Source organism: Trachypithecus francoisi, unplaced genomic scaffold, assembly GCF_009764315.1.
Source record: "Trachypithecus francoisi isolate TF-2019V2 unplaced genomic scaffold, Tfra_2.0 Lachesis_group5, whole genome shotgun sequence".
In the NCBI taxonomy this organism is placed as follows: Eukaryota; Metazoa; Chordata; class Mammalia; order Primates; family Cercopithecidae; genus Trachypithecus; species Trachypithecus francoisi.
Window position 1 is genome coordinate 44,447,712 of NW_022681470.1, and position 19,691 is coordinate 44,467,402.

Below are 19,691 nucleotides of genomic sequence, written 5' to 3' on the forward strand. Positions count from 1 at the left end.
CTTTAAATGTTTGCCCTATGATGCACGTGAAAGTCATCCTAAAATTCTATTAGTGTTTATTCACTAACTCTGTGTCACAAAAACTGATTGCCCTATCTACTAAGTGAAATCTCACGTTTAGAAAACACACTTAATCGTGATTTTCACAGCACTTTGTTCTCACCTAGTAAATAATGATTAGCTTCTGTCATTTACTAGAAAAGTTAAACTTGATGAAGCAGTTTGGCAGTATATTGAATTTAACAAATTAGAATGATCATATTAGTGTGTGCATCAAATAACTGATATTGAATGTTCTTAATATCTTACAGATGTAATCCTCGGGTTATTCTCCTTCTTCACTTTTCCAACATTCCCAAGACTATAAAACAAACGTATTCTTAATTTAAAATCATTCAGGCTATATTTATACCAGGCTATTGATAATTTAATCAAGTTTCTAAAATCAATTACACTCTACTCTATTTAAGTATAACCTCACATTACCACTAAAGATGCAGAAAATGAAATTTGATTGCTGTTTCAGGTTATTCATCATGAGTACCTAATGGAAACTTGCCAAACAAGCTCCCTCACCAGACTCTACACTATACCAAAATGTACTCACCAATGTTTTATGACACTTACCATTCAGTAATCACAGTTACCATTCTAGGTCCCACAGTATAAGTTTGTCCTATTGAAGAAAATGAAGTATTATCAAATATTGAAACTCTCGTATTTCCTGATGACACTCAGAGGAACTGCTCAGTTCTTATTCATCATTTCTGCATTTTAAAATTCTGAACATAATCTACAAAGTGATATCTGGGGTTCTGGCAAGTGGAATCTTAATGCTCCAGGTATTTAGTGTGAATGTCAAAGTCTGTGATTTCCCCCATAATAAATTTCAATTGACTGGTGTCATTTACTGGAAAGGTTACAAGTGATTGAATTTATGACCATTTGCTGCTGAACTCAGCTTATAAATTGCTAATGATTCTGGCAGATGATCCAGTTTCTTATGCCAATGAAATATTTGAGGTTAATTAAATAGCCTCCCTCACCTCTTTTCACCAAAATGCCAATGAACTGCTGAGAAGTTAAATAAACGTACTACTTGGTACACAGTATGCCAGATAAACTACTCTATGCACGCACTTTCCTGAGCCTATTACAGTGATCTTCTAAAACAGCTTCAACTGTTGGATTCTTAAAAATTGCTAAATGATGAAACTATTTGAAGTGTAAATTTCTTCCCCACCACCATTAGACAGAAGCCCATGAGGTCAAAGTAAGAGTAAAATAAATTTAATACGTTGGGAAAAAACAGTTTTAAATATATAATAATCGACAAATATAAGATTATAAATGCAATTGTAATTCACATCTAACTTGAAAATAATACTAAATTAATGGTAAAATCTTAAAATAGTTACAGGATTTCGTTTAATAAGCAGCATATTTTTAGCTCTCACCATCTGATAAAATATTTCTATTTGACAGAAGTATGGAGTTTTATATATAAGTACTTGTAAAGTGACATCATTCAAAATCATTAGGTGTTACACACATGATACTGTTATTTTTCTGTCGTATGTCTAGTTTACCCTTCTACCCATCTTAGTTTTTACTAGAACCTGAGTTTCTGTTTTATTTATTTATTTATGTGGCAAACTCCTAGCTAAAGAATTACATTTTTCAGTATTTGTTGTAGTCAGGAGTCAACAATGAGATGTAAGATGTTACTGGGTAAGGATTCAAGTAAAGCTCCTTAAAACTTTATCTGGAACATGAGTATTTTTACTTTCTTTTCTCCCCCTTTTCTTTTAGTAACCCTGGAGTTCTGGTATCCAACCTAAATCATAGAAGACCTTGAGGATAGTGAAGCAGAAAGGTAAAAAGAGGGTGACTAATGACTTTGCCATTAGTGCTATAGCACAAAAGTGTGCTATATTATTAAGTTCTCTTAATCGGTTACTTAGTAACTGAACTTTATCCTAACTCACATAGTTAGCAAATACTGCATTATTGCATCAGGTGGTATACTAAATAAATATTGTAATAAAAATAATGGCCATTAGTTAATTAAGCAATCATTTGAAAGATGGTCAACAAATTCTTTGTAGATGTCTCAGTTTTTCCAAATAAGAGTTTCTATATATTTACTTATGAGGATAAAAATAGAATGAACTATTTTTGAGTAAATATACATGCAATTTTGACCTTATTAACTCTTACCTACCCTAATCAAAGAATAAGACCACAGTGAGTCTCAGCTCTCTGTATTTACTTCATGTTATACCATCTTTTAAACTAGCTCATCTGATCCCAATATTTTAGGTATCACAGTGATGGCTTTAAAAGTATAATCTCCAGCCTTCACTTTTCCAAAGAGCTCAAAAATAATTTGCTTATGTCTATGTGTCTGGTGCTACGCTAGGTTGTTTACATACATACATATATGTATGAACAAAACAATTCAATACCTGCATTCATAATACTGTGCATGATACACATCAAATATGCAAACTAGAAATCAGCACATTTGTAAATTTTGTAAAATGCTGTGAATAACAATTTAGGGCCGGGCGCGGTGGCTCAAGCCTGTAATCCCAGCACTTTGGGAGGCCGAGACGGGCGGATCACGAGGTCAGGAGATCGAGACCATCCTGGCTAACACGGTGAAACCCCGTCTCTACTAAAAAATACAAAAAAACTAGCCGGGCGAGGTGGCGGGCGCCTGTAGTCCCAGCTACTCGGGAGGCTGAGGCAGGAGAATGGCGTGAACCCGGAGGCAGAGCTTGCAGTGAGCTGAGATCCGGCCACTGCACTCCAGCCTGGGTGACAGAGCGAGACTCCGTCTCAAAAAAAAAAAAAAAAAACAATTTAGGACTGTGGAATAGAAAGTGACAGAATAGAAAATAACTACATTTGTTAGGCAGGAGAAAGGTAATATAGCAGAGTCTAGAAGAAAGACAGGAGCTATCTAAGAGAACAGCAATGTGAAAAGTATCTGAAGACATGGTGAATAACTTTGTGCCAAAAGCATGATACATTAAAGTCAGTAGGAAATGTTTGAAGTGCTTAAAGCAGGCAAATGAAGGGACATGACTTACTTCATTGAAAAGATCACTCTTGGCCAGGCGCGGTGGCTCAAGCCTGTAATCCCAGCACTTTGGGAGGCCGAGACGGGCGGATCACGAGGTCAGGAGATCGAGACCATCCTGGCTAACACGGTGAAACCCCGTCTCTACTAAAAAAAAAAAAAAAAAATACAAAAAATTAGCCGGGCGAGATGGCGGGCGCCTGTAGTCCCAGCTCCTCGGGAGGCTGAGGCGAGAGAATGGCCTAAACCCGGGAGGCGGAGCTCGCAGTGAGCTGAGATCCGGCCACTGCACTCCAGCCTGGGCGACAGAGCAAGACTCCGTCTCAAAAAAAAAAAAAAAAAAAAAAAGAAAAGATCACTCTTGTGCTTTGCTGATAATAGGTTGAACTGGAATAAACTTGGTAAATGTGTTAAAAAGAGTCACTAGAAAATTAATAAACCTGGGTACTTATGTGAAAACAAATAAAATCAATTGGATTTTGATTGAAATCGAGTAAACAAAAAATTAACCACGTTAAAATTAGATGTTTTTTATTGTTTTACTGAAGGAAATTATTTACTCAAGATGGGAAGTTTCACTTAAGCATGACAATGTTATGTGTATGGGATTAATCATATGACAGCACTCACACATTTTTTGATAAGCATGTAATGACTTTTGAGTAGTCCAGTGTTCTATTTTATTTTTTACTCTATATAATAAAGGTAATTAATATTAAGCTATTATTAACAATGAGAAAGTTAGAATTTGTTATATAAACATCATTTTTAAACACTTCTTACATATCAATTTGAATTTATTGCATTTTTAGCAGTGAAAAGATACTCAAATATGATATGGAATGCACAATGAAAAACTGTAATCACTTGATAGAAGTTTATTCATTCTAAGTATTGACAGGAAATTTGTGCTAACTCAGAAATTCCGATAGTTGAACAGATAGACATGATGAATGAGTAGAGTGAGCACAGAAGAGACAGGAAGTTGAGTGATTTAAGATTTAATGTTACAGTGTCTTAATATCTGTAGGATAATAGTCAATCAAAAAGTGGTAAAATAAATATATAGCTAACAGCCAATTTGAAGAGAAAAGCAGAATAATAAAAACTTCATGAATCAAGAAAAACAAAACAGTAAGAGAAAAGAGAAATGAAAACATTTTAGTCAAATAAAAGAGTAAAATGTAGTTGCAAACCCAAATACATCAGTGATTACATTGAATGCTAATATAAAAAAAAAAAGATTCGGCTAATATTGGATAAATTAAACCTAACTATATGCTGCTTAGAGGAAAAATTACTTTAAATGTAAGGACACATAAAGATCAAAAATAAGAGAATGGAAAAATATGCCATACAAAACTAATAAAAGCAAAATTTCTAATGTAGCTACAATACACAAGATAAAGTAGACTTTACGAAGAGCGTTCTTTCTAATAACAGATAAGGAGGAACATTCTTACCTAAAGTAATAACAATTTTAAATTCCTATATACTTAATAATATAGTTTCAATGCATGCAAACCAAAAACTAACAGAATGATGAAATGTGAAAATACAGAAAGGAAAAATGCACAAACTTCTAATCAAAATGAGAGATCTCTGTTCTGTAATACCTCTTTGATTACTAATAGAACAGACAAAAATAAGTATGCAGAAGATTTGGACAATAAAATTAACAAACTTTATCTAATAGTGTTATGTAAAAATACCATGTCTAACAATGACAGAACACATTCTTTTCAAGTACCCATGGAATGTTTTCTAAAACCAAATCTCTGTTAGACCATAAATCAAGACTCAACAAATTTCAAATAATAAAAAATAATTCAATGTTTTCTCTGGCTAGAGAAGAACTATGTTACAAATTGATAATGAACAGATAACTAAAAAATACATGTAAAGAATCACAACCAGCTGAATGCTTCTGAGAACAAAGAGAATACAAGATGGCTAGTGGCAGAGAGTAATTATAAATATCAGTAACAATCACATGACCAGTTACAAAAACAAGGACTGTCATTGTTATGGGTGTTTCTTCCTCATTTTGTTATGAATATATTTGTTTTGTATGTATATATGTGTGCACATTAAGTAAAAATCTTTGCTTTCTTCCCTCTTTCATCTCCTTACCATATTATTTAAGTATTGTTAATGTCACATCATAGTAACTAAGTTAAAGGATATTACAGAGAAGAGTGAATGTCATTCATGGACTTTGTATCCGCTTCTAGAGAAAGGGTTAATGCGTTTTCAGTTACATGCAGGATAGCTGTAGCATGTTAGATGGAAATATGATCTTGTTATTGTCTCTATTTAGAGATCAAGTATGGTTTAGGAGATGTGTATGGTTTAAGGAGATGTGCCAAGTTGACAATGGATGGACTTATGATAATTAATTTTATATATTAACTTGGTCAGGTCATGGTACACCCATATTTGGTCAAAGAGTGGTATCCATGTTGCTATGAAGGTATTTTTATAGGTGAGACTGACATTAAAATCAGTAGACTCTGAGTAAAGTACAGTAAAGTACATTAACCTCTATAATGTAAATGAGCCTCATTCAACCAGTTGAAGGTCTTAAGAGAGAAAAAACTGTCTGTCCAGAGAAAAATGGATTTTATCAGCAGATTTTCCTGAGAATCACGCTGCAGCACCAACTTTTCCCTGGGTCTCCAGCCTGCCAGCCTTCCTTTCAGATTTTTGACTTACCAGACTCTGCTATCACATAAGTCAATTCCTTAAAATCCTTCTCATTCTTCCCCACTTTCCCCCCGAGGACAGACAGACAGATAGCTATTTCTCTATACAGCCAATCAGCTCTGTTTCTCTGAGAACCTTTACCAGTGCAATAGCAATATGTCAGTTCTCACCAAAAGGATCCATGACTTCATGAAAAACTTAATAAATATTTCCAGCAGAATTTTCGTGGAAATTAACGAAGTTATTTTAAAATGTGTGTGTAAATGAAAAGAGCCAAGAGTAGTTAAGAAAATCTTGAAGAAGAACAAAGCTGGAAAATGTACACTAAAACGTATCAAGACTTAATATAAAGCTACTATAATTAAAACATTGAGATGTAAGAATGAATAAACTTTTTAATTCAACAGAATGGAGAGTCCAGAAACTGGACACTCATAAGGTCATTCAATTTATGTTTCAGACGAATATTGCACAGTGGAAAGGGGGTGCTCTACTTACTAAATGGTGCTAAATTAATTAGATATTCATATAAAAAGAAAATAAATCTTGGTCCTTACCCTACATGATGCAGAAAACTCAACTCTCAATAAATTGTGGATTTAATATGAAGGTAAAATTAACAGGCCTGATAGAAGAAATTAAAGGATAAGATCTTCATAACCTGGGAGTTGGCAGAGATTTCTTAAGTAGAGCACAAAAGTACTACCTATTTAAAAAATCCTGATAAATTAAGCTTAATTAAAATTAAGATATTCTCAAATAATCAGACAAAACTAATCTATCCTGTTAGAAGTCAGGACAGCAGGTCAGGAGGTTCTGGGGCTACTGACTGGAAGCAAGCAGAAAGAAGGCTTCTAAAGTGATGGCAATTTTTTTTTTTTTAATCTATGTGACATTTACATGGGTGCGTTCTTTTGTGAAAATATATTGATCTGTATTTTAGGATAGTCCTTTTTTCTTCATTTATGTTACACTTCAATTAAGCATTAAAGGTGGTGGAACCCACTCCTTTTCAAAGGATATCATTGGGAAAAAAGGTAAGCCATAAGGTGGAGAAGTTATTTGCAATACACATATCCAAAAAAATGAGTCTATATTTATAGAACTCCTACAACTCTATGAATAAAAGATACTTAAATGGGAAAAAAAAAAGTAAAAGAGGAACAAGCATTTTGTAATATGTCTACGGAAGTCACATGGCTGTAGCCTCATAAAAAGTTATTAGTAACTTTTAGTAACTGTTACTAAACAAGAAACACATGAATGCAAATTAAAATCATAATGGTTTCTACATATCCACCAGAATGATGAGCCTAACAGACTTACAATATCAAATGAATTGACTGGAATTTTAATTTACTGATTATCACAATGTAAACAAATACATCTGATTTAGAAATCTGTATAGCAGTATCTTCTAAAGTTGAACATTTTTGTACCCTTTAATACAAAAATCTCATCCTTAGATGTATAACCTATAGCAGTGCCAACATCTGTACATAAAAAGTGGTGTATAAGAATGTTCATAGCACAACTATCCATAAGAGACAAAACGTGGAAATGTACTACATATCCATCAGGGTAGAGTACATAAGTAATTTGTAATAAATTTATGAAATATATTATACAGCAATGAAATTTAAGCACTACAGCTAGACACAAAATACATAAATCTCACAAGCATAATACCAAGAAAAAGTAGTTAGTTGCAGAGCTCATTCTGAGTAATTCCATTGTATAAATTTCAAAACAGATAAAATGAATTGAGGACTATATATAAATAAAGTAATGTTTATCTTTAGAAGGGAATTAGTGACTGGTTGTGTATATGATGAGCCTTCTTATCTGTCAATAATTTGCTATGTAAGAAAAATTTTCCTTCCTTGTAAATTTTGCATTGTAAAAATTCATGATGTTGTACATTTGAGATCTGGTGGCTTTTTAATGCATTATTTTCCTTACAAAAATACTTGAATATTTAATACTTTGTTCTACGCAAAAGAGAAGCAAGGTATTTGTAGTGAATATAACTACAATGTGTTACATTTTATTTGCAATTCTGCTTTGAGATGTAATTTATTATTTAGCCAATCTTACTTAACCATCTCATTTTACAGATGAGAAAAAGTAGAGAAGAAATACTAGAGAATATTTTAATTTTTTCTGAATAGGAGAAAAGGCATATTCCATGTAGTCTAACAGGAAAGCACTAAATAAGATGAAGTTCAGTCACAAAGAAAGATTTATGATTGTATTTTATATGATTCAAACACCAATTTGTCTTTCTATTAGGCAGCTAAAAATTTACTCTATTGCCAGGACTCATTTTATTTTCTGCTTGATGTTCTATAAAATCTGTAGTAAATATTTTTGAAACAAGATTATTTTCCTGAGAGAACTACTTATGCATTAATAATTATTACATATAATTTTTTGCAATTATACTTACAATTTTTAAGTCATTCACTAATAAAATTACTGACTAAAGATTACATATGTAAAGATAAATCTATCCTACATTTTGAAAACTAAGATTTTCATCTTCTTGGCCCAGCTAGTTTTGTTTTTATGGCCTGGGACTTTATATTGAACAAACAGAATACAGGACAGATAAATAAGTAAATATATAAAGTTCTAATTCCTAATTGTGGTAAGTAAAATGAAAAGAACAAATGTGATTATAGTAACAGAGAAAACAGAACATAACAGGGTATGACTATGCTTTTGAGAGAGCACTCCTGGGTGACTTATTTGAGATGAGGTTTAAGCTGCACTTGAAGGATGGGAAGGAGTAGCTAGCAGAAGATTCAGAGGGGTGACTGAGTCAAGTCCTTGAGGGAAAGACCTGGGCTAGAACACAATGCAAAGGCCAATGTTAGGTGAATGGAGTTCAGTCACCAGGAAAGTTAGTGTAAGGAATAAAAAGAAGGCGGAAAAATGGATGCTACATCTTGCAGAACAATGTAGGATTAAACTATGTTTGGAATTCAAAGTGTATTAGGATGTTAACTATATGTTTTTATATTTTGATGTATACTTTATTATACATTATTTATAGGGTACATGTGATATTTTAATACAAGCATACAACGTGGGATAATCAAATCTCTATAACTGGGATATCATTTGGGGTAATTGGGATAAGAGCTTTAAGGAGGAGAGAAACATGTTACAACTTAGTTTTGCTATTTTGTAGATGCTTTTAAAAGATTGCTCTAAATTTTGTTTGTGGACTAGACCATAGGTAGTTCAGATCAAAATCTTAAAGGCTAGTAAGGGTGATATTTTATTCGTCCAAGTAATAGTGCATAGTAATTTGGATTAATGTAATGGTTGTGCAGATGGAGAAATGTGAACATATTTGAGAAATATTTAGAAAGTAGAATTAAAGCAACCTTATGATATGTCAAGTACATAAGAAAGTGAAGAAGACCAAGAGATAAAAATTGATATACATTGGTATTATCTCACAAGCATAATACCAAGAAAAAGTAGTTAGTTGCAGAGCTCATTCTTTGGTTTTTGGTGCTACTTTTTGGGAGATACACAATTTTAGAATAATTAATGGGGTGAAGTTGTATTTTGTAATTCTTAAATTTGATACAATTATGAGACATTCAGGTTATGTGAGTCTAGCAAGCAGGGAAAAAGTCAGAATTTGAGATACATATTTGGGAGTCATAGGCACATTAGTGTTTCAACTGTGGGAATAAATGAAAAAATAAAAAAAGGCGACAACTTCTATCACAGACCTCTATACCATTCCCATTTGGGCATGAGAGAAAAACTAATGGAACATAATTTAAATGTATTTAAATGTGTTTTTAATTTTTTTTTTTTTTGAGACGGAGTCTCCCTCTGTCACCCAAGCTGGAGTGTGCAGTAGCATGATCTCGTCTCACTGACACCTCTGCCTCCTCGATTCAAGCAATCCTCCCACCTCGGCCTCCTGAGTAGCTAGGATTACAGGCATGCACCACCACGCCTGGCCAATCTGTCTTGTATTTTCAGTAGAGAGGGGGTTTTATCATGTTGACCAGGCTGGTCTTGAACTCCTGATCTCAAGTGATCCGCTTGCCTCAGCCTCCCAAAGTCCTGAGGTAACAGGCATGAGTCACCATGCCCAGCCATGTATTTAAATTTCAAATGATCTAAATAGAAATTTCAACAGAAAAATACATATTTTTTTAAAATTTTTAACTCTAACTTTTCTATGTGTCTGCTTAACATATCTGAATCCTTTGCATGGAAAGATCTGACTGTATATGCAAATACCTACTAGAAAATCAATTTTATTTGAAAACTTCTTTACAAATTAGCAGAGACTGATACTTTAGGTGGCACAGATTTAATAGATCATATGTACCTTTTAAAGTGTACTGTCCCAATCACAGTCTATGTCAATAATGATATTCAACCTGAAAAAAAAAAAGCATAGAATTTCACATTCTTAATGAAGATTATGGTACAATTTTCTGTATACTATATTAGTAAATATTATATTCTTAGAAATTATTTTAGGTTTTTTTTTGTTTGTTTGGTTGCCTTTTTGAATCTTTGTTGTTGTTGCCATTGTTTATTTTTATTATTTATTTATTTTTATTTTTTTGGAGACAGGGTCTTGCTCTGTCACCCAGACTGAAGTACAATGGCAAGATTACAGCTCACTGCAGCCTCAACCTCCCAGGCTCAAGCACTCCTCTTACCTCAGCCTCCCAAAGTGTTGGCATTACATGTGCGAGCCACCATGCCTGGTCTAATTATTTTAAATCTTTTTATTTTCCATAGAGAACCCTAGAAATGTTATACTTGCACTTTTAGCTTATACTGATAACTGAGAATTACATATGGTAAACTTTCAAAAATAAATCTTTTGAGCAAACAGAGAAAGGAATCATAAGTATGCTCTTTCTGAACTTTGTGTTTTTGCCTCACTAGCTCTGTTTGCTCTTTACTACGGCTATTTGGCCGTTGACTTATTTCTTCACCCTATGGCTTATACATTTCGATTATGTGAATCTCAGGAAATTTTCATTCCTTTAAACTCTGTGCGAAGTTGGAAACACTTAAATAACTTAGAAACATTTTTTTTTTTTTTTACAGAAAATAACTTTCACTTTTTTGTTGTAACAAATTATGTCTTTTGAACATAAAAACAGTAGCATTAATCTGTATCACATAATGAAATGTCAAGGAAAAATCAACAATGTCAAAGGTTACCAGCAGCTCCACAGCAATCCATTTATATGAGCAAAACGATGAAGCAGTACATCCATTCTAGTTAAGAGATCAGGCAATTCAGAAAAGTATTATGCAATCTCTTTGTTTTCCTTTGTATAGAGTAAATCACAAGCACTGATATTATTATTATGCTGAAAATGAACCAATCTCACACATAAACCCTAAAACAAATGTAAATAAAAGCAATTCAGCAGTACATTAAAAATATTATTCAAAATAATGTATTTTATCCTATAAATGTTGCCATTACTTCATATTTGAAATCCTATTGGTATATTTCATCTGTTAGTAGACTAAAGTAAAAAAAAAATCTGATAATGGGTAAAATACAGCAATAATTCTGGTTAACTCTTCCTGCACTAAGAATGATAACTACTTCCTTAACATGGTAAATAAATTTACCTCAAACAGCCAAGCATTTTACATATGTGCTCCTAAAGCATGATTATTAAGGCTGGGCAAGCTAAGCATTACTGCTCTCCTCATATCACGTAGTAGTGGTGTTGTGCGTTCTATTACAGGAGAGAAACAGAAACAAAGAAGAAAATAGCAAATAAAATTATCATTTTTGCAGACTGCATAATTGTCTCAAGAAAATGGAAAACCCATCAATTAACTAAATACTACTGCAATTCCTAGGAGTCTGGGAAATGCTGTAATAACAATATGTGGCCTTCATGTACTGGAAAAAATCATTTACTTGCATTTCCACAATGAAATTGGTTCATGCATTATTTTTCTCATTATATTTTAAAAAAGTCTCTAATACAAAATAAAACATTGAGTATATGTTACAAAGAAAACTTTAACAAATATCTCAGCACTCAGTAATAATTGCCATTTTTTTCTTTTTTTTATTTTTATTTTTAGGCAGGGTCTCGCTCTGTCGCCAGGCTGGAGTGCAGTGGTGGGATTTTGGCTCACTGCGATCTCTGCCTCCCGAGTAGCTGGGACTACAAGCGTGTGCCACCACGCCCAGCTAATTTTTGTATTTTTAGTACAAATGGTGTTTCATCAGTTTGGCCAGGATGGTCTCCATCTCTTAACCTCATGATCCGCCCACCTTGGCCTCCTTTGCAGGCATGAGCCACTGTGCACAGCAATAATCACAATTTGAACATTTGTGATGTTCTTATAAGCATATGTATAAATGTGAATAATTAAGCATAGATGGGTCATTATCATATATTTTTCCCTTAAAGTACTTTTTAGCTTTTATAATTCCCCTTTATCTCTCACTCTCTCATGACTCTGCTTTTCCCCTTTAACTGCTATCGACAAAGTGACCACTGGTAACAGTCTCATGTGTATTCATTTCCTCTACAACCTTTTTATCCAGTGTCATAGTACATATAGCATGCACACACACACACACACACACAAAACATGCCTGTGACTATGTAGTTCTTTGTCATTGTTTGCCAGTTAAAAAATGAAGATCACATTATATTGGCCTATATAGCTTTATTTTCTCAGCAATGCATCATAGAAGTCTCTCCAAATCAACTTTACTCTTAATTATAGTAGTTTTATATTTCTTGAGATAACTGTAATATAGTTCACTTAAGCTTTTTAAAATATGAGCATTGACGATGATCCCAGAATTTCGGTTATTATAACAATGTTGATTAAACATTCTTGCACATAATCTGCCAGGCGCGGTGGCTCATGCCTGTAATCTCAGCACTTTGGGAGGCCAAGGCAGGTGGATCACCTCAGGTCAGGAGTTCAAGCCCAGCCTGGTTAACATGGCAAAACTCTGCCTCTATTAAAAATACAAAAATTAGCCAGGCTTGGTGGCACATGCCTGTAGTCGCTGCTACTCAGGAGACTGAGGCAGGAGAATTGTTTGAACCCGGGAGGTAGAAATTGCAGTGAGCGGAGATGGTGCTACTGCACTCCAGCCTGGGTGACAGAGTGGGACTGTGTCTCCAAAAAATAAAAAAAATTAAAAAACTATATTCTTGTACATAATTATTTACATATGGTATTTTATTTGTTTCTGGCTCTGCTACTTGCAATCCTAGACAGCCACAGGGAACTTTTTTTTTTTTTTTTTTTTTTGGAATATGACTTTAAATCTCAGTTCACAAAGCCAAAGCCACTGAAAAGAAATTTTCTCAGTTTCCTAGAGCCAAGTACACCAATGAATCTACTTGTGTATTACATTTACTCTTCCCATTCTGGTGATGTAAAATGTGTGTTTACTCTTCTGCTTAAAGCAAATCCTCCCCCATTGATGTGAATCACATCCTCTTTTACATTTGTCAGAATCTTCATTACATCTGTTATACTATTTATCTGAACTATTCAACCTCTTTTCATTTTTACTTGCCACAGCTGTCAGCATTTAAGCATGTATAAACCTTCTTCTATTGGGGAAAAAAACAACAATAGATAAACATAAACAAACCTCACATTCTCTTGATCCCACGTCTCATCATCTCCTCTGGCAATGGCTTGTTTCTCTTCTATCTCTCACTACAAACTTTCTTGGGACCTGGGTGTGGTGGTTCAGGCATGGAATCCCAGTACTTTGAGAGACTGAGACAGGTGGATCACTTCAGCTCAAGAGTTGGAGACCAGCCTGGGCAACATAGAAAAACCCTGTCTTCACAAAGAAACACAAAACTTAGCATGGCGTGGTGGCATGTACCTTCAGTCCTAACTACTCTGGAGACTGAGACAGGAGAATGGCTTGAGTCTGGGAGGCGGAGGTTGCAGTGAGCCAAGATTGCGCCATTGCACTCCAGCCTGAGTGACAGAGCAAGATCCTGTCTCAAAAACAAAACAAACAAAAACAAACACTTTATTGGTTTGTAAACGCCTACTGTCTTCATTTTCTTGGTCTCCCCTCAATCCTTGGAATGTAGCTTCTGTATTCACAGTGCCCAGATTTGGTCAATCCTACACTATTTGGACACGGTGTGTCCATGAGGGTGTTTCTGTATGAAATTAATGGGTAAGCTGATAAAGCAGATTGCCTTCCCTAATGTGGTGGCCCTCACAAAATCTATTAAAGGCCTAATTAGAATTAAAAATCTGACCTTCTCTCAGGTAAGAGGAAACTCCTCCTGTCTAAGTTGAGTTGGAATACTTATTTTACCTGGCCTTTGGACTAGAACTCATACCATTGGTTCTCCTGGTTCTCAGATCTTTTAACTCAGACTGAAACCACATATTCAGCACTCCTGGGTCCCTAGCTTGCCAAGTGCAGATCTTGGGACTTCTTGGTGCTATAATTGTGTGAGTCAATTCCTCGTTATAAAATTATATATACATACATGTGTGGATGGATAGAAGATAGATAGATAGATAGATAGATAGATAGATAGATAGATAGATTAGGTTGCTCTGGAGAACTCTAATACAGTTGCCCACACTCTTTTTCTTTTTTGTTTACTTCATTGATAACTTTCCTTCTGAAATACTTACTAATTACATAAAGATAAACATAGAAACCTCACAGTAGAAAAAACTGCCACTGTTAACTTCACCAATAGTATGTTCAAACTAATATCTTTTTTATCTTTTTATTTTATCGTTCTTATTTCTGCCCAAAATTTAAAAACCTCAATCTAATCCTGAAGTAACATCAGACACTCTACAAACTAGCTGGTTTGGTATCTACAAAAAATTCAACATTATGAAAGGCAAAGGAAAGCAATTATTCCAAATGAAAGGAGACTTAAAAATGTGCAAAATAAATGCAATGTATAATCAGTATTAGTTCCTGTACTAGGTTTTGCTGTGACGGTGGTGATAACGCTTATTGTCAGGACAATTGGAAAATATGGATAGGACTGTGGACTATATAATCAAATAGCATCAATGTTACTTTACAAATTTGATACATCAAATATGGTTTTATTACAGTGTATCCTTGGTCTTGGCATTGCCATATTTGAAGTCATGGGTATCATGTAGAAAACTCAGTCTCAGGCTGGGCGTGGTGGCTCACGCCTGTAATCCCAGCACTTTGGGAGGCCGAGGCAGGCGCATCACGAGGTCAGGAGATTGAGATCATCCTGGCTAACACAGTGAAACCCCGTCTCTACTAAAAATACAAAAAATTAGCCAGGCGTGGTGGTGGGCGCCTGTAGTCCCAGCTACTTGGGAGGCTGAGGCAGGAGAATGGTGTGAACCCGGGAGGCAGAGCTTGCAGTGAGCCGAGATCTCGTCACTGCACTCCAGCCTGGGTGACAGAGCGAGACTCTGTCTCAAAAAAACAAACAAACAAAAAACCAAAACACAAAGCAATAAAAAACTGAATCTTGAACACTTAGAAAATAAGAGGGGTTTATGTGTGTGAGTGCGTGTGTGTGTGTGTATAGAAAGAGAGAGGAGAAAAAAGCAAATGCAGTGAATGTCAACATTTGGAGAATTTGTGTGAAAGTTCTATGTAACTAATGTATGTCTGACATTATTTCAAAAATTAAATAATTTTCCCTTACAATTACATCATTTCTTAATGTTCCTATCAGTGGGTTAAAAATCCTGGCCTCACCCATGACTTTGTGCTCTGACATTCCCACCACATCTTTCTGTCACCAATTCTTTACAATGAGTTATTTTTCTCCACAACCACCCTTCACTTCACTGCTGTTCAAACTAGAATTTTATCCTGTTTTTATTTAAAGAGTTTTTTACTGGCCTCCTCTATTATTTCTATGTTTATAGCCATTCTGCAATCCTACTCTTTGTGCTGTAATCATTCATTCAACAAAAATGTAATGGGGTTCTGCTATGTGCCCAGTGCTGCCCTTTGCCCTGGGAAAACAGAAGACAAACAAAGACAGAATCTCTGATAAGATGAATTCTGGGTTGGCTGGGAGGGAGATAATCAAATATAAATAATCAAATAAATATGAAATGTGAAATAAATCCAGATGTGTGGATAGAGCACAGCAGGGGATTGAGTCGTTTAGGAATACTTCTGATAAAGTAAAATTTGCACAAATTCATGAATGGAGAAAAACTAGGAGAAAAAGATCCCACGTCCAGGGAGGAGCAAAGGCAAAGGTCTTAATGCAGGAGCTCACACAGCCTGGTCAAGAAGGCCAGTTCAGTGAGGAAGGAAGAGAGCAGTGCAAAATTCAATCTCAGAAGGTCCATTATGTAGCACTTTACATGTGATGGTCAGAGCTCATGACCCCTTTTCATGTGATGGTCAGAGCTCATGACCCCTTATGTAGCATTGTATATGCTGTGGTGAGAACTCTGTAATCCATTTATGTAACACTAAATGTGTTATGATAAGAGATCTGTGACACATTATGTAGGACTCTATATGCTATGAGAAGAGTTCTGTGACCCGATCAGACCAATTTCTTTGGTTCATTTGCCAGGCATTTCATGCATGCATTTCCCTCCTCCTGGTAAAACCTATAGACAACATTCCCAAATTGCCTTGGCATGAGTGACTTCTATTTAGCCTTTATATCTCCACTTTCTATGAGAATCATTCCCTGATACCCTCAACCCATAACTGAATTAGGTGGCCTCATTCTGCTTTCCCATAGCTCATTTTACTACCCTCTCTGAATCCTGATCTCATTGCAATGGTAACTGTGATATCTTGTTTTATTGCCAGTGTATCCTCAGCACCCAGCAGTACCTAGAGTGAAGGACACCCAAAATTGCTATTTGCTGAGTGAAATAAATAAATGCAAGATTTTAATAATTAGATACTATTGCAGTTACATCAAAATGAAAAAAAAAAAACTATAATTCTGAACTCTCTCAGGCAGTTTTATACTCTTCAGATAAGTATGTAAATAGGTGCAAACTTTCAGAGCCACAATTTGTTCAATAATATAAAAAAGACTCATATCCTCTAATTAATAAATTCTACTTTAAGGGTAGTTTTCCTAAATAAGTAAGTAGCTATTGATTTTAGGTAAATGTTTTGGTATTTTAACAGGAAAATAACAGACTCTAATGAAATGAAATAATATGCTGCTACCAAAAATGATAGAATGAGCATATATTTATTAAAATGAAAACATAGTCTATATTTGTGAGTAAAAAATCAGACTATAAAACTGTATTAACATCTAATAATTATATAATACATTAATATAACTATGTAGCTGGAAGGATGTATACCAAACTATTATTAGTAACTAACTCTAGGATATGGAATTGCATGTAAATTTTATTTTAAATGTTAGTCTCTGTGTCTTTCTAAAATAAATATATGTTTTTAATAATAATAAAAAAAAGAGTGTCATGCCTGTAATCCAAGCAGTTTGGGAGACTGAGGCAGGCGGATCATGAGGTCAGGAGATGGAGGCCATCCTGGCCAACATGGTGAAACCTCATCTCTACTAAAAATACAAAACTGAGCTGGGTTTGGTGGTGCATGCCTGTAATCCCAGCTACTCGGGAGGCTAGGGCAGAAGAATCTCTTGAACCAGGGACTTGGAGGTTGCAGTGAGCCGAGATCATGCTACTGCACTCCAGCCTGGCAACAGAGCGAGACTACATCTCACAAAAAAAAGAAAAGAAAAGAAAAGAAAGAGTGGTAGTTTTTCTTTTTTATTACACACATGTCAAACAATAGCATGTTTTAAAAGAACATTTCAGGTAAACCTATTCAGTCAATTTTTGTAACAAAAGGCATAGTGGAAAGGTGTATGAGATTTGGTGTGCACCAAACCAGGATTAGTACCAGTTTTGCCCTTATGTTGTGGATCAGTTAACCCGTCATAACCAACATCTGAATATTGCCTTATCCCAATAATAGCTATCTCAAAGTTTGTGAGAAATTGTGAAATAATGAATTTAATGTGCATACATCATACTAGCTAATAAAGCAACAGAAGTTATATGTAATTTGTTTCCAAAGATGTCAAAAATAATTCTATTTTTTCACTAGGTGTTTCCCCCATTAGAACAAAAGCTCCATGATGCAACCATTTGCTTTGTTTATGTCTGTATGCCCAGAGAAATACTTGGCATGTGTAAGCACTCATGAAATGTTTTTGAACAGATGAGTGAATGAGTAAAAATTAGGTAGGAAAAAAGATCCATCTTTATATTTATATCTTAGCCAAAGCAACATTGAATAATGAGCATTATAATTTGCTATATTGAGGGTTTCAATATTTTAATTGAAATGCATCTCTTATAAGCAATATTAAAGGATTTTAAGGAACTCAGAAGATTATGGCCATTATTGTTTAACCTATTAAGAGAAAGTCAGACTTATTCCTCAATTAACAAATCAAAGCTTTAAAAAGGAAAAAAAAAAAAAGATAAAGGAAAGAGGAACTAAGTTTAAAGTGATAAATTAATGCCAAAGAACTTTGTGAACAGCTATTAGCTTCCTGACATTTCAACTACCCTATTATTTATAATAATTCTAAACTAAGATTTACTTAGCTCTTCTAGAAGATGAGTGATTGCAAAATTATCTATACCAAGTTTCAGGACTTATTTCTCTTATTATCTAGCAATTTCCACCTTGTGGCTCATTTGGGAAAATACGAATATCCTATACACATATGTATTTTATACTCAGTTACATATCTATCATTTTAGTCGTTGAATTCATTATGAAGCTTGGATCACTTTAGAAAAACATTTTAAAGCTGAAACTCTGTAGAAAAACCATAGCTCAACGTCTTTTCCTGACAAATAAATTGCCCTAGGAAGTTCAAAGAGCAGGAAAAGAGCATTTAATGCATTAAATTGTGTCTTTCCTTAAAATATAAATTCTGAAACTCCCTGGGATGGAAGGCATCTCAAAGATCTTTTTGGTTAATTACTAAAAATAAGATTATTCTACATAAAGAACCACGTATTCCAAGTTGTCATTTAGATACTATTTGAATATCTCTGGTAATGAAAGTTTCAATGAGGTGATTTTTTTTTTTTTTTTTTTTTTCTGTGTTGTGGCCTCAGAACCAAAAGGTTTGCAATGTAATGGAATTCAGTAAATATTTATTGAATGAATGAAAGGAGAACTCATTATCCTCTGGGGCAAACCCAATTGTTGTACTTTTTAACCATCTTTAGTGATGTCATAAAAAAGAATTAAAAAGATACAATACCTACTGTAAAAAAATATGATAAACAAAATACCACATGGAACAATAAGCCATGGATATGCTTTCTTGTCAATAAATATAAATCGATCACATCATGCTTAGTAGATGCAAGGCATTTCTTTTAATGGATATATAATAATTTAACTTACCAACTATCATTTGATGAATATTTATATCACATTTTTGTTATTAATAACCCTGTAGTAATTATCTTTGTCTGTGTGATTTAAAAAGGACTTAATTGCCGGGCATGGTGGCTCACCCCTATAATCCCAGCACTTTGGGAGGCTGAGGCAGGAGGATCTTGCTCGAGCCTGGAAATTCAAGTACAGCCTAGGCAACATAGTGAGACCCTGTCTCTATAAAACATAGAAAAAAATTAGCCAGGCATGGTGGCGTCCACCTGTGGTCCCAGCTACTTGGGAGGCTGAGATAGGGAGGATCGCTTGAGCCCAAGAAGTTGAGATGGCAGTTAGCTGTGATTGTGTCACTGAACTTTAGCTTGGGCAACAGAGTGAGACTCTGTCTTAAGAAGCAATAATAATAGGCTGGGCGCGGTGGCTCACGCCTGTAATCCCAGCACTTTGGTAAGCCAAGGTGGG